At 40.3% G+C, this 15,826-nt stretch overlaps 1 protein-coding gene and 1 long non-coding RNA gene across 2 annotated transcripts in view; both read left to right on the forward strand.

Annotated features, from left to right (window-relative positions):
• The window catches only part of LOC132877588 (tripartite motif-containing protein 16-like), a 421,828-nt gene that overhangs the window by 239,628 nt on the left and 166,374 nt on the right, over positions 1-15,826 (forward strand). The gene's annotated exons all lie outside the window — the stretch shown is intronic.
• Positions 6,887-7,412, forward strand: LOC132871687 (uncharacterized). Its single transcript, XR_009651324.1, has 2 exons — positions 6,887-7,072; positions 7,353-7,412. It is a non-coding gene; the product is annotated as an uncharacterized LOC132871687 (long non-coding RNA).

The following is a 15,826-nucleotide window of genomic DNA, read 5'->3' on the forward strand; positions in this document are numbered from 1 at the left end:
TGGACCGACTGACAGGGTTGCCAGATACTGCTGACGTTTTCCAGCCCAAAATATGTTCAAAACCCGCCAACATGCACTTAAAACTGCCCAAAATGTAAAATGTACTTGATGCCTATCTTGTAAAGTAAAAATATGCAGCTAAAGTCCAGTATACTATTTGTAAATCGAACAAATAGCAACATGGAGTGCTGGAGGTGAAGAATCTGCTGTCTGCTACTCGGCTCCGTGTGGTTCAATCAGATTATAACTCTGCAATCATCTGCTGTGTTCTGAATCCTACATGCACCAGTAGGTGGCGCACACGCATAATATTATGTAGGCTGTGTTAGGCTACGATGCATATCTAACATCTGCATTGCTGTTATTTATTTTTTATTAATTTATCTTTTTATCCTGTTTTATTAATTTTATAGGCCTAGTTATTCTGCTTAATTTATTTTTGTCTACATCCATGTATTTTCTTCATCTTATCCTGATTTTTATGGATTTGTTAGATTGTACCTGTTTTATATACTTCAATTTAAAAAAAAAAAGTGAGGCTCCGATGCATGGCTGAATGTAACATGAGAAGAGAAAATGGAGAATGGATTGTGTCACTTATTTACTAGTTTATGAGTTCAGTTTCTGCACTACATTACACACATTCATATTAGTCTTACAGTTACAACGACATTTTTTTGTTAAATAATACTGAATGAGATTAATATTAACTGTTAATGATTAATTTAGGCCAATGCTCGATTTTGGTTGTTTAAAATACCTAAGGGGTGCTGGGTAAACTAGGTCTCTAACTTGCCTCAGTTGACCAAAGAGAGCTGTTTTTCCTGATTTCCTTCGCATATTCAAGAACATCATTCGGCTTAGGTGTTTACATTCTCTCCCATCTCTGCTTTCTAGTGGGAGTGAAACTATATAAACATCTGATAAAAACCTGCCGGACTAACGTCAAACCCGCCCAATTTTTATCAACCAGCCCAAGCCATTTTGCACCCGCAAAGTACAACCCCTGGCAAAAAAATATGGAATCACTACTCTTGGAGGATGTTCATTCAGCTGTTTTACTTTGTAGTAAAGAAACAAATCACAGACATGACACAAAATTGTTTTATTTAACAGCTGAACATTCTGGCTTTGTAAAATATACCTCAAAAAATTATATGAAGTTGTTGTAATTAATGGCACATTTTTTAAAGATCAAGTAGAAGAAAAAATTATGGAATCACTCAATGATGAGGAAAAAATTATGGAATCAAGCTATAACTTGCATTTCTAAAACAAATATCCACACAAGCCTAAATGTGCAAATTAGTCTGCAGTTAAAAGAGACTGCTTGTAGACCTGAATGAGCTGTTGCACCTGGCTGATTGACTGAAAACATGGCCCCAACAAGAGAGCTGTCAGTTGAAACAATGGAAAGGATTATAAAACTCCCTAAAGAAGGTAATTCAACACGGAGTGTGGTAAAAGATGTTGGGTGTTTCCAGTCAGCTGTGTCTAAAATTTGGAGCAAGTACAAACAAAATGGGAAGGTTGTAAAAGGGAAACATACAGGTAGGTCAAGGCGTCAGGACAGGAAACTCAAAGCAAGATGCCTTGAAAATAGACAATGCACAAGAAAAGAAATGAAAAACAAATGGGCAGAAACAGGAGTCAATGTTTGTGACCAAAATGTAAGAAATCGGCGGAAGGAAATGGGATTTACATACAGAAAAGCCAAACGTTAACCATCATTAACACCTAAACAGAAGAAAACAAGGTTACAGAAGGGTTAAAGAAAAGGAGTCATGGACTGTGGGTGATTGGATGAAAGTTATATTCAGTGATGAATCATGAATCTGCATTGGCCAAGGAGATGATGCTGGAACTTTTGTTTGGTGCTGTTCCAATGAAACATATAAAGATGACTGCCTGAAGAAAACAAGCAAATTTCCACAGTCATTGATGATATGGGGTTGGATGTCAGGTAAAGGACCTGGGCAGATGGCAGTCATTACCTCTACAGTAAATGTACAGGTGTACATTGAAATTTTTGACACTTTTCTCATTCCATCAATCAAAAGTACTTTTGGTGGTGATTAAGTCATTTTTCAGGATGATAATGCATCTCGCTACAAAGCAAAGAGCATTAAAACTTTTCTTCAGGAAATGCAGATCAACTCAATGGCATGGCCAGCAAACAGTCTGGATCTCAATCCAATTGAAAATATATGGTGGAAATTGAAAAAAAAAAAAAGTCCATGACAAGGCTCCATCCTGCAAAGCTGATCTGTCAACTGCTATATGGGAAAGTTGGAACCTGACTGATAAAGAATCTCATCTCATCTCATTATCTCTAGCCGCTTTATCCTTCTACAGGGTCGCAGGCAAGCTGGAGCCTATCCCAGCTGACTATGGGCGAAAGGCGGGGTACACCCTGGACAAGTCGCCAGGTCATCACAGGGCTGACACATAGACACAGACAACCATTCACACTCACATTCACACCTACGGTCAATTTAGAGTCACCAGTTAACCTAACCTGCATGTCTTTGGACTGTGGGGGAAACCGGAGCACCCGGAGGAAACCCACGCGGACACGGGGAGAACATGCAAACTCCACACAGAAAGGCCCTCGCCGGCCCCGGGGCTCGAACCCAGGACCTTCTTGCTGTGAGGCGACAGCGCTAACCACTACACCACCGTGCCGCCCTGATAAAGAATATTGTTTTTCATTAGTGAAGGACACGCCTCAAAGAATTCAAGCTGTCATAAAAGCCAGGGGAGGTGCAGCAAAGTACTAATTGTGATTTTTTTTTATTTATGATTCTATAATTTTTTCCTCATCATTGAGTGATTCCATAATTTTTTCTTCTACTTGATCTTGAAAAAAATGTGCCATTAATTACAAAAAAATCATTTAATTTTTTTGAGGTATATTTTACAAAGCCAGAATGTTCAGCTGTTAAATTAAATAATTTTGTGTCATATCTGTGATTTTTTTTTGTGTGTGTGCTACAAAGTAAAACAGCTGAATGAACATCCTCCAGGAGTAGTGATTCCATATTTTTTGCCAGGGGTTGTAGATTTCAAAACTGCCCAATCTGGCAACACTGCCGACTGACGCTCGCGCCGTATCCAGAGCCATAGAGATCTACCGATCGCTCTGACGGATTTTCAAAAAAGAAGGCGCGCGCACAGTTGTCATTGGCCAGTTTTCTTGATGAGAGCCACTTCAACCAATCACATTCAAAGCAACGTGGTATCTTTTTCTTTATCGAGAAAAGATGGTAAAGAGAAAATAAATTTTTATTTGTAGGCTGATCAGTTCCATAAGCAGAGCCGTCCCATAGGCTGTGCGAACTGTGCAACTGCACAGGGCCTCGCGCCACTAGGGGGCCTCGCGCCTTAAATCTTGCTGTATTTTTTTTTTTAATTATTATTATTTTTTAAATAAATACATTAGTTATGTATGATTTTGTATCAATGAGATGTCACATAAAAACAAACAAACAAATAAAAAACAAATCCAAACAAAGCGAGTTTTTCATTGCCATTACGTAATGCGTCCTCACTGAAGACGGGAGAGGAGGAAAGTTAAAGCGGGGGAAAGTAAACATGTCGACGGCAAGAGAACGCGACCGATTTCGCAAGCACGAATCGGGTGCTGAGAAGAGGAAAAAAATTAAAAAGAAGGACGAATTTCACAAGTTACTGCGGGGATCGCTGGATAAATTTATCAGTACTGCCAGTGATGCTGTGGCAGCAACTAGCATCTCCATCACGCACACCGACACTGTGGCAGAGCCGAGCGGGCTTCTACAACAGCAGGACGGGAACGCGCGCACTGAGGATGACGGTGAAGTCCAAGGTGAGGAAGGAGGATAATAAGTAGGCTAGCTGTGGTTGAGAAATATTTTATAATGAGGCTTGTGCCCGATTCAGTTGAGCTGGACCACACGATCAATTCTGTTTTTTTTCTATTACAATCGATCAGAGTTTGCCCTGGAAGACGCGGTCCCGCCAGCGCCTGATGAAGAGCAGCGCTGCCAGTCCGACAGTGAAGTATCAGCGGCAGCGCATCTTGTGGACCTTAAAATAAGTTGTGTATAGTTGTGATTAATAAATGTATATAATGAATGAAAAGTGTCCTAATCTGCTTGTTTAAAATGTCAAGATGCCAAAAATAAAGTGACTGAACTGACTTGATGTACTGTAGCCACTCGTTGCACAGTTGATTTTTTTTCCTTTGAAATAAATAGCAAAAAGTCATAGCTGAGACTATGTGCATGATTATGCTGTATTATTCTACTTGATAAAACGTATTGCAGCGAGATTATGCGTGCAATAGAACTAGAATAGTTGCATCAGTGCGACTGTTATTCATGCGCAATTACGCATCCATGTCAAAGATTAGGGCCTCGCATTTCAAGTTCGCACAGGGCCTCGCACCCCCCCTGCGACGGCCCTGTCCTAAGCATCTCTCTCTCTCTGTCACACACTATATACTGCATTATACGTAAAGCACTATATAAACAAAGGTGAGTTGACTTCACTTAATTTAAGCAAAATATCAAACGCATCAATATTTTACTCGCATTCCAGAATCTGGACATCATTTAGGTTTTCATGGCGCTGTCATTTTCACTGTGCTGAACAGCACATAAAGGGCTATTCCAGTTCAATGCAACACAATAGATAGACATTATTTTAATCTACATTGGAATTTATAAATGCTAACCCACTCATAACTTTTTATTTCATCATCTGAATTCAAGCTTTACCCATCCACAAGTTTACCGATTGCACGTGAGCGCGCCACTGCCCTGTTTCTGACCGCCCCTTCCCCCGCACGTGACGCTGCCAGACAGCGCCGACAGCCAACCGGAAGACGCGCCAGATGTGGCTCCGCCCTCCAGTGAGAGCCTGACCGACGCTCAGAAGGGAAGAAACAAAGCCAAGTGTATATGACAGCACTGTGTCAACTCGCCGCCGCCGGGAACTTTTCTAACTACTCCGCATATTAGAATATAAATGTTTATTGAAGCTGCTTATAAAGCGAGTTTGCGAGCAATTTAAACAAGCCAGCCATCAGTGCATGCATCATTCTTTGTGATAATTCACATCCATTGGGCATTTCCAGTATTGTTGATGGGTAACATTTGAAAAGATTGAACTCAGTATCGCACCCTATTTTTTCCCTGATAACTCTACACTGTGAACAACGAATTCATGTTAAATTAGTCGAATAAAAATCAACCAGACAAACGTTGCTGTCCATAAACTCCAGCACAAATAGTGTCCATTTCAAAAAGGCACAAACTTCTAAAGTAGATAAACAGCGTCTTAAAGCTGTATATCGCAGTTTATAGTCAAAGTCTAGAGCAGCTTTTATCTGGATCAAACAGTCATAACTTTAATAGATATTTGATAGATTGTAGCCACTTAGTCCTTTTTTACCTGTTGAAATAACTGAAATTCACTGCTGACTACAATCATATAGATCCTAATGTGTTATTGGTTGGCAATCAGATCGTTAAATTCTCGGGACTCACTTGAAAACCGATCAACATCACTGCATTTCTTGTGCCAAGTTACTTGCTGCATTGCACTAACTTGAATTGACTCGCTGTTTTTCCCCACTGGCTACAGGTGCAGTTATTACAGCTACAGTGGGCCACTCTTCAGAGCACAACTTGCCTACAGGAACAAGAAAGTTGATCGACTACAACCTTTCATACTGTATGTCACATCTCACAAACACAAGGTCAGTTTGAGACTGTTTGTGAATGTGTGCACAGTGGGTCTGTAGAGGCTTTACTTAGATAGTTCAGAATTCTGACTGCAGTTATTACCTGGTTATGTTATTATTTACATAGCTCTTAGGCTTGTTCTAGCCCTTTTGTGCTGCATGGAGTATTGTAGAGATTTTGGACTACAATGGCATATTCTATGCCAAAGTACATATGCCACTCATGTGGTGTCTCTATAAAAAGTATCATCAGATTCTGCATAGATATGAGACGAATATAGGCACTATTCATGTTGCTTTTCAGACTGCAAACAAAAATTCACAAAGTACACTGCCTTAAAAGCTCATGTCTATCGTTCCCACAACAGTCCTGTTTCTCAGTTGGATGACACACAAAGGCCATTTGTATGTGATGTTGTTAATTGTAGGAAGCAGTGCATAGATCTGAGAGATCTTCCCCGATAGCAGAGGGTCGTTGAAACGACGTAGAGTTTTGGTCAGAATGGTCGGTTTCCGTCGTACGTCAGAAAATCAACGTTGAAACGGCGCCGTGAAACGTCGATTTCTCCGCCGTCTGAGAGGGTCGATTTATCACCGTTGAATCACCGTGGGTAAAGGTTGATCTGTCGACCGTCAGAGAAGGTTGAATATACGACGTTGAACCATCGTCACTTTTGCCGGCCAGTTTTCAACATTGGTAGGATGAGCAAATTCTGGCCCGTAGCCAGGGGGGATCGGAGGGTTCGTTCGATCCCCCCCCCGCGACACCGCGCCCCGGACACACACGCCTCAAGATTACTCAAGATTTATTCATTTGTTCATGTCCGATGAATATACATTGATTCACATTTAAATTTACAATATCAAATCCAGACTAATCAAAAAAGAAAAGTAGACTAAGTGAGGACGAGTTAGAAAAACGGGTTCATTTCTCCTATGTTTATGTTTACACGTTTTGTTCAGTCTGCTTTACACCCCAATCCAGTGGGTGGCGGTAATGCCCCCATTAGACCCCTTTCACTGACGTCACCCGAAACCGGAAGTAAACAAACCCTGCGCCACATTGGAAGACCAACAAACTCGTGATTAGGGGGAAATAACGGCAGCGTTATATGTGAACCCACGAGGCACTTGGTTCATCATAAACCTACAGTGGTAAACTTTTGTGCTGTGTTAGGGTGTTCTAACAAAGCTGATGGGAAAGGGGAAAAGAAGTCTTTCTACAGAATACCAGCTGTGATTGAGACACAAGCAAACCAAGGAGCTTTCTGCCAGGAGACAGAGAGAGGATTTAGCTGCTTTATGCAGAGCGGATCTGAATACTTCAAGTCTATTTTGTTACTGGTAAGTCACTAGGCTAGAGTGTTGTAGAACATTTTTTTTTAAATGTTTACTGAATAAAAACATCCTTAATTTTATCAAATATTCTCTACTCTATATTTCATTTCTTTCTTTTGTTTTAATTTTCCTCCCTCCATCCCTCTTTGGATTTTAAATATAGTTTTTCCCCATGTCCAAATAATGAGGTAGGGTGGCATTTAGAAACCCATAGCCTACTGCTGACTTTCTTTATCAATGCTGCATCAAATTAATTTTGGTTATGTTTTTCTGTTTCCATGTACAGGTCTGCGCCGCAGGAGGAATAGGCCACAATTATAAATAAATCATAAAATGTTTCTAAGAACTTGTTCAAGTGTGTTCTGTTCCTTATAAATGTTAAAAGTTATGCCTCATTAGATAGCTTGACAAACATTAGGAGAGGTGCATTGTTGCATGCATTTTTATATCCTGTTGTACATTAAACAGGATGTAGCCTACGCACATTGATTGATATAAATTAAGTTTCACTTTCATGGTTGAAGTATGCATGTGTGTGTTCATCCTAGGCAAGAGCCCCGATGCTTTATTGTTAGCTCGTTTAATTTAGCCTGTTTTGCTTAATTTGTAGCCTTCCTGTTGTACATAAAACAGGAAGTAAAGTTGGATGAATCATCGCCGAAAATTCAACTATAAATCGACCGAAATACGTAGTTGAATAAAGGGTGAAAGGGGGTCTATTCTCTGTCGACCACCAGCCACTTTTCAACGTCGTTTCAACGGAAACTCGTATGAGCAAAGCGGTGTTGAATCAACGTCGGTGATTCGACGGCGTATAGGTCCAAGAACATGCCGATGATTCCCCGTCGAATCAACGACCCTCTGCTATCTGGGTTGTTGCGCACCTCAAGGAACATTTGAGTAAGCATGAGTTAATACTAGAGTTGAGCTGGATACTCGGCTGAAACGAGTATCCAGTACGGATAAAGCACTTTTGCCGAGTGCGAGTATTATACGAGTAATACGAGTCAATATCTGTGCTCGGACTGAATGAAAATCCTCACACAGCATCACAGCGCCCCTCCCCTACACACACCGCTCTGCTCACTCACACAGAGAACAGCTCTCTGTCTCCCTCAGTCACTCAGGTTCGCGGCTCTTTTCCGTTAACGTTTCGGGTTTCTTCAGCTTCAAGTTTGTTTTTATTTCAGTTTGTACTTACTTATAACCAGTAGAGTTCTGGTAAATGTGGGTTTGTTCAGACATGGTGCTAGGTAGAAAGCGACTCGCGTTGCATCTCTGCCTGTCGGAGATTTTTTTTTCTTTTTTTAACCATCGGTTAAAAACAGTTATTTTTTACTTCACTCACTGAGTGTCTGACACTTTCTTGCTGTAATTCATGTAAAATAAAGGTAGTAGTGGTATAAGTATTACAAATTAAGCTACACACACATACCTGGTGTGGAAATAAAAAAAAAAATTAAAAAGAACAAAAAAATAAATTAAAAAAATCACACTGATCATAAAAAAATTAAAAGTTAAAAAAGTAAGTTGAGTATGAAAACTCTTGTTCATTACATTTCATTTCATAATTGCAACCGCATGTGTTGTATTCATTGTTGCAAAACTTGTTCTGTAAATTGTTCGTTTGCTATCGTGATCAAAACCATTGATCTGAAGCTCAATGCTGATGCTGTCCTGTGAATAGTTTTCTAATCAGCAATAAATATAACAATTTCTGATCAACCCATATCAATTGCATGCTTAAAATAGCGTACTGGTTAAAGCCCCGCCTGTTTCAAGACAACCAGACCCACTTCCTTGTTAAATCCCGCTCACTTCCGGGTTAAATCCCGCCCACTTCCGGGTACGGATACGGATACAGATAATGCTGTACTCGTTCATCTCGAGTTAATACATTGCCCATTCTGCAATTGTATCAAGACATTTAAAGTAAAGTCATCATTTACATCACATGTTGCAAGAACGCATAGACATGAAACTGATGTAAGTACTAGAGTCACATACTCCGAGCCATCTGTGTCCTCTCAGATTGAGTCCAACGAAACTGAAACTGGAATGGACCTCAGTAAAAATCAGTCTCAGGTTACAGAAGATATTGATATTAGTTCATTGTATATGAGGAATCTGTGCCTGTTTTACATGCAACTCCAGGCAAAGTACCTGGTTCCATCGTCAACTATTCAAATGATTGTTGAAGAAATTAATGGACTGAATGCCATTTGTCATCAGTACACAAAAGACAAGATTAAAGAGACACTTAGAGCTAATAGTAACATGTCAGATGCTGAGCTTGATTCAGTTTTTCAGAGTCTCCAGGAAACTGATTTGCATGCTGCATGAAGCTCTCATCTCTCCACTGAACATACCAGGAGGCAGTATTTTGAGAGGAACTTTGCCTATGTGCACCCAGAAAATGTTTACCTGGGCACCAATGAACATAGAAGAGACTGTTATGCACAATACATACCCTTGCATGACACTTTAAGAGCCATTCTAAAAGATCCTGTTGTGTGGGAAGAGTGTGTGGAGTCTCAAAATCGTCCTGTTTCTGATATCATCTTAAGTGATATTTGTGATGGCTCTGTCTTCGAATCCAAAGACTTGTCTCTACAAGCAGGTGACGTAGTCCTGAAACTGATTTTGTATCAGGATGCATTTGAAGTTGTGAACCCACTTGGGTCATCCAGGAGAAAACATAAACTTGTCGGAGTATACTTCACACTCGCTGACTTTAAACCATTCCATCGTTCCAGTATTGACAATATGCAGTTAGTACTGTTGTGCAAAGAGACAGACTTTAAATCCTTTGGTCAGGACACAGTGTTTTCGAGATTGTTGTCAGACCTGAGACAACTTGAAGAACATGGACTCATGACACCCTCTGGCCGTGTGGTTCGAGCAACCATAATATCTATTGCAGGTGACAATTTGGGGTCACACTGTATTGGTGGCTACACTCAGAATTTCAGCACCTCCAAGTACTTCTGCAGGTATTGTGAGGTACAAAGAGACCAACTTGAGTGTGAGTCAGAGCTTTCCTGTACGAACAGTTGATAACTACAAAGAAGCAGTGCAGTTATTGCAGGAGAGTGATGTGAATCATGTCAAAGGCATATATTGTGACTCCATCTTCAACACTCTGAAATATTTCCATGTATGTCAGCCAGGCCTTCCTCCATGCATAGGGCATGACTTGTTTGCGGGAGTTGTAGCCTATGACTTAGCCATTTACCTGCGCTACTTCATAAAAGTCAAACATTGGCTCACATACTCTCAGTTGAACAGGAGAATCACACAATTTGCCTACAAGGACTCAGATTCCAGCTCATTTCCTTGTCAGGTGAATGAAAAGGCCAAAACAGTAGGTGGCCAAGCAGCTGGGAACTGGTGTCTCCTTAGACTCCTGCCTGTCATTATTGGTGACAAAGTTGATCCTCGTGACCCAGTGTGGCAACTCGTGATCACTTTGAAAGAACTTATGGAACTAGTGTGTGCACCCAAGCTCGCCACTGCCCAGGTAGCTTAACTCAACATTGTTGTGGTTGAATATCTGGAAACGAAAAAAGCAGCGTTTCTTTCTGACCATCTAAAACCCAAGCACCACTATCTTCTCCATTATGCATCATTGATCCTCAAACTGGGCCCCCTTATACGGCTATGGACAATGAGATTTGAGAGTAAACACTTGTACTTCAAGAGGTGTGTAAGGAGGATTCAAAACTTTAAGAAATGCCAGTCACTCGCAAACCAGCACCAACTCCTCCAAACAACCCTCTGCTCAAACTCCTTTTTTGCACCAGTGTTGAAATCAAAAAACTCAACTCCATATCATGCTCACCTGTACAGTGATGCAGTGCGCAATGCAGTCGAAGCACACATTTCCAGAACCGGATTCTCTGTCCACCGAGGTTGACTTTAAAGGCACCCTTTACAAAAAAGGATCTTTTCTCTGCCTAAAACGTGAGTCTGAGTCGATGAAGTTTGGTCAGATTGAGCTCATTTTGATTAAAGATGACAAAAAGGTTTGCTTTCTGGTGACACCATACACTTCATTGTATTTGTTGGCGTATGGACTCTATGATGTCAAACAAGCAGCTGAGGATATGCAGTGCGTAAGTGCAGAACACTGCCTGGATTTCTATCCATTGCCTCTGTACAGTCTGAATGGACATAAAGTAATGTCTCTTAAACACAGTGTTGTTGATCAGTAGGGGTGAACTAAACTGAACGAAAATTATTCTTCAGGTATCCCGGAAGGTAACGAAAATAGTTGGACCATTTTCTGTCTTTATCCCCTCTTGTAGTCATGGATGAATGGGTGAGCGACCTAACCTCATCCCTCAGTTCTGTCTTCAGCCAAGAGGATTCTATACAGCGAGTAGTGGAGGTTATCAAAAATATTGGAGTCTGTTCAGCTGAAGACCTGAAGTATGTGGAGGCAGATGACCTTGCAACCAGCAGAAATCCCTCTCTGAAGCCAATAGAAATCAGAAAGGTCATGGCCTGCATGAAACGGAAGTAAAACAATAGCTGTGAGCAGCTGATAAATATTCACATTTTCATATATAGTATACACTTATAAGCAACAAGTATGACATCTTTCAGATATTTACCAAGGGTTTTGCTGGGGTTTTTTGGTGTATACAGTTTGTGCGTAGCATGCACGTTAGATTGTTGTGCACTTTAATGGGGAAAAAGAATCATGATTTGGAAGACTAAAGTGCCCATTACGGCTTTAAATTTTATACCAAGATGGTGAAAAAGATGAAAATCAAGGTTGTTAAAAATGACTGTTAATTTGTAGGCCTGGGAAGATATGCTTATTATGGATGCTGTGATGATACTTGGGTGTCGATTTGATTCATAAGAGAGAGTTAATTGAAAGAATAGAAAAGTCTCAGTTGCCACTATATTTTGTGCCAAACTAATCACTGGTGTCCTTTTTCCATGAAAACACAATATGAAACTTAACTGGCAATTAAGATGAATGAGATAAATGGTCTGCAGCCTCTTTATTTTAAAACTGCATTAATTAATTAACGTTAAAGGATGCAATATTGTCCTGTATGAGAATAACAAAATAGAACAAAATAAGAGGCGGCAGAGTGCTCCACTATTATTAATGTTAACATAGGTTTTATCTCCAGCAATGCAGAGAAGAGAATTAATCATTAAATGAAAACATCCATCCAAACTTTACATTTTGTGAAGATGAATTTACAAGGGTGTGTGCATACTAGTGTTGTGGTTTTTGTGTGTTCTGTTTCATGTTTTATTTTGTAGTAGTTGCCCCCTTGTGTTCTGTTTCATATTTACTTCCTGTCTTTGTCCTTTTTTCCCACCTGTGTGATTGCCTGCATCCACTTCACCTGTGTCCTGTTGTCAGGTTTGTCCTTCTCTACCTCCTAGTGTTTCTCCACCTATCGGTGTTCTCCTGGTTCCCATCACCTGACCTTCTCCTCCCTCTCTCCACCTGTTCCTCATCCCCTTCGTTTGTGTTTGGGTCCTGTTTTCTGTGTAGTCTTTGTTGAGTCATTGTCAACTCCTTTGACTTGTGACACTAGCCTACCAACAGTGATGGTTTACAGTGTACTTACTACTAGATTAGATACTACAAGGTAAGGATTGACTCACTGGTCAGAACAATAAGTGAAAACTATATATGAATGATATTGACTGACATGAATGTGTCCTTTTGTTAATTCAGGTTCACCCTCAGTTATGAGAGAGGATGATTCCTCCTCATTACTTACCAGTGAAATTGAAGAGGCGAGCACTAGTGAAGAATCATTTGTGTGACACTGATGATATCAACACCATGCCGAAGTCCACTGCCCCAAGGAGCCCAGTCTCAGCCATGAGAAGTCAAGCCTCACCTACTACTTCAGAGAGTGGCTCCTCACTTTTAGCCAGAGAAGATAGTAGCTGGCATTACAGCTTTGAAATACCCTGGAATAAGATGCTCTCAAATACAAGAAGGGTGTTGGATACTGAGAAGAGACTGACTGCAGCAGAGAGAAGGGAGATTATTAGGATTGTTGCTGCTGAAATACTGACTGTATGCAAGAAACCTGGAAAGAGGCACATCACTGAAATTGCAAGGAAAATGTTAATTCACTACCCAAAATCCTTCTGAGATGAGATTGAGGGCCAGGTTGTCGGCACCGGGCATGACTCACTTGTGAAACAGTTCATATCTCGGATTAATGACTATAGACGACTCCAAGCTCCTGCCCAGAAAAGGCTTTCTGAAAGTGACACTCCTGACAATGCAAAAAAAGCATGCAGAGATGCATATGGCTGCATTAATCCTGACCCAGAGCTTCCTGCTGGTGAAACAAAAGATGAGCAAAAACAAGAACTAATGAAGATGTTCAAAGACAAAGATGCCAAGAAAATAGAAAGACTGATGGTTGAGACGTTTCCCTCGCAGAGGAGAGACATACTGTCAGGACTGAAGGAGACAGAAGAGATCCTTAAGGAATGGCCTTTCCTCTGCCAGGAAATTGGAATGAGGCTTCATTTCAGAGAACTAACAGGTGTCCAGATTGATGACAGCTTTGAAGAGTCCACAGACACCAAGATCAGAAGAATCCTGTGGTATTTTCAGTTTATTCAAACTGAGCCGTCCAGCAGAGCAGGCACTATTCTGAACCAAGCCCTGGCAGGAGATGATGAAACTTGTGCAGCTGTACTGATGCTTCTTGTCCATTTTAAAGAGCAGGAAGACAAGGTGTTAGTAAATGTCGATGACCTTGCCATTGTGACTGATGTGGACACCACCAAGCTACCATGGACACCCTGTGTTGTGGTCTGTGGTAGGTGTGCCAAATAATGTTATTACTTATTTTACTATCTTTGTTTACACATATGGAGGAGTGTACCGTACACTGCAAAACATGTTTAGAGCTGGAGAAATCATTTTACGTAATTTTTTAAACACTTGGCACAGTTCTTGTTTTGCAGTGTGTGGAACACAGCTCCTGGCTTACTTAGCCATTAGGGATCCATATACATGTAGCAAACTATTTACTGGCTATGGTAATAATATTCTCGCACTGTTTTCAGGTAATAGCCCACTCACTGCCAAGATGTTCATGGTTGCTGTGGACCAGGTCATAGTCAACGAACAGCTTCACCAAAGCATTCCAGATGTTCTGCTCATATTACCTGCACAACATTGACTACCCATTGGAACTTGCCGCTAATCTGGAGTTCTTGCAGAGGTACACTTTCAGAATGCATGCACACGCTGCTTTACAGGTAGATAATGTAGAATTTGCCAGTTGCTGTTTGTAAACACACAGCATTCAAACCTGGCAACTCCTCCCCAGCTCATAACTCTGACATGCGTATCTCAAGGAAATTTAATTGACCGCAACTGGACTTGCTTATGTCTTTGAAGATGTTTCATCTCTTCATCAGTTCATGCTTGTCTGACTAGGCTGGATTAGACTAGGACTAGTCCTAGGTGAAATGTCTTCAAAGACGTATAACCAAGTCCAGTTGTGTTCAATTAAACTTCCTCGTGATAACTATGACCTGGATGAATGAGAATATTCACAGGCTCTGAGACATGCGGTACGTATACATACTGCTCAAGTTAGGAGTCTCAGTGCATTTCTACTCTCAACCCCCTCTAATGATTGGAAATTGCATAGTGTAGCTTTGTGAAAACGTATTAACTTTGTATCTAAAGATGCTGTTTCACTGGCTTTAATGCCAACATTAGTTTTCTCTGAATGGTTTGTGTTCAATGTTTTTCCAACAGATGCATCTTCAGAATCAACCCAAATCAAGGGACCAAAGTCGAGCGAAAAGCAAAGGGACGTCAGTATGCTGTCAACCCAAGGGTGCTGAGCCTCATTTCCAAAATTGCCAATTTTGAATGGACAGAGCAAAAGGGTGAGATCACTACCTCACCAAACAAACACGTGTCCATGTGAATGCCAGGACCAAAGGTTTCCAAGTAGAACAGTGCATTGAAATAAGTTGATGAATGTTATTGAAGTGTTAATTCATTTGAGACAAACTTTTTGTAAGCACAGCCTTTTTATATATATTTATTTTTTTTAAACTTGCAATAGATTGAAGATTTCTGTTCTCAGTGTCTCACTCTGCGGCTGGCATGTTATTGGATATAAGGTGCATCAGACTAGTTCATGTGTTAGGCCTATTTGGCACACAAATTGAAGCTTCAATTTGGAGGCCCTTCATTCAAAAGAGCACTCTGGGGGTTCATGATGCCCTTATCATTAAGTGTAAATGCATTGATGAATGTTTGAATAAAACATTCAACAGCAAGAAGCTAATCGTTGTTGCTACTTCCTGCCTGGACTACTGCAATCCTTTTTCCTGACTTTGCCTTTCCTCATTTTATTTTTGTCAGATTCATTGGCATTATATCCGTAATTACAGTTTGAATATTAAAGTATACAAGTCTACACCAGCACTTTTATACATACCATACAAGTACTAGTGAACAAGATTGTGAATAAGATTTACTTTAAAATTACAGAGAAAAATGTTAGATTGTTAGTATAGACTTACCAGTAAACCTTTTATATAACAAGCTACATATTTAATTTCAGGTTGAATGTATAATTACATGCAAATATAAAAAGGTTTACTTTAAAATTACAGGGGTGTTAATATTGTTAGTATGGACAAACTTTAATATACCAGGCTACATATTTAATTACAGATAATTACTGTCATTTTACATGAATTTGTATGTAATTTAAGAAAACTGAAAAG

Source organism: Neoarius graeffei, chromosome 2 (assembly GCF_027579695.1).
Source record: "Neoarius graeffei isolate fNeoGra1 chromosome 2, fNeoGra1.pri, whole genome shotgun sequence".
NCBI classification, from domain to species: Eukaryota; Metazoa; Chordata; class Actinopteri; order Siluriformes; family Ariidae; genus Neoarius; species Neoarius graeffei.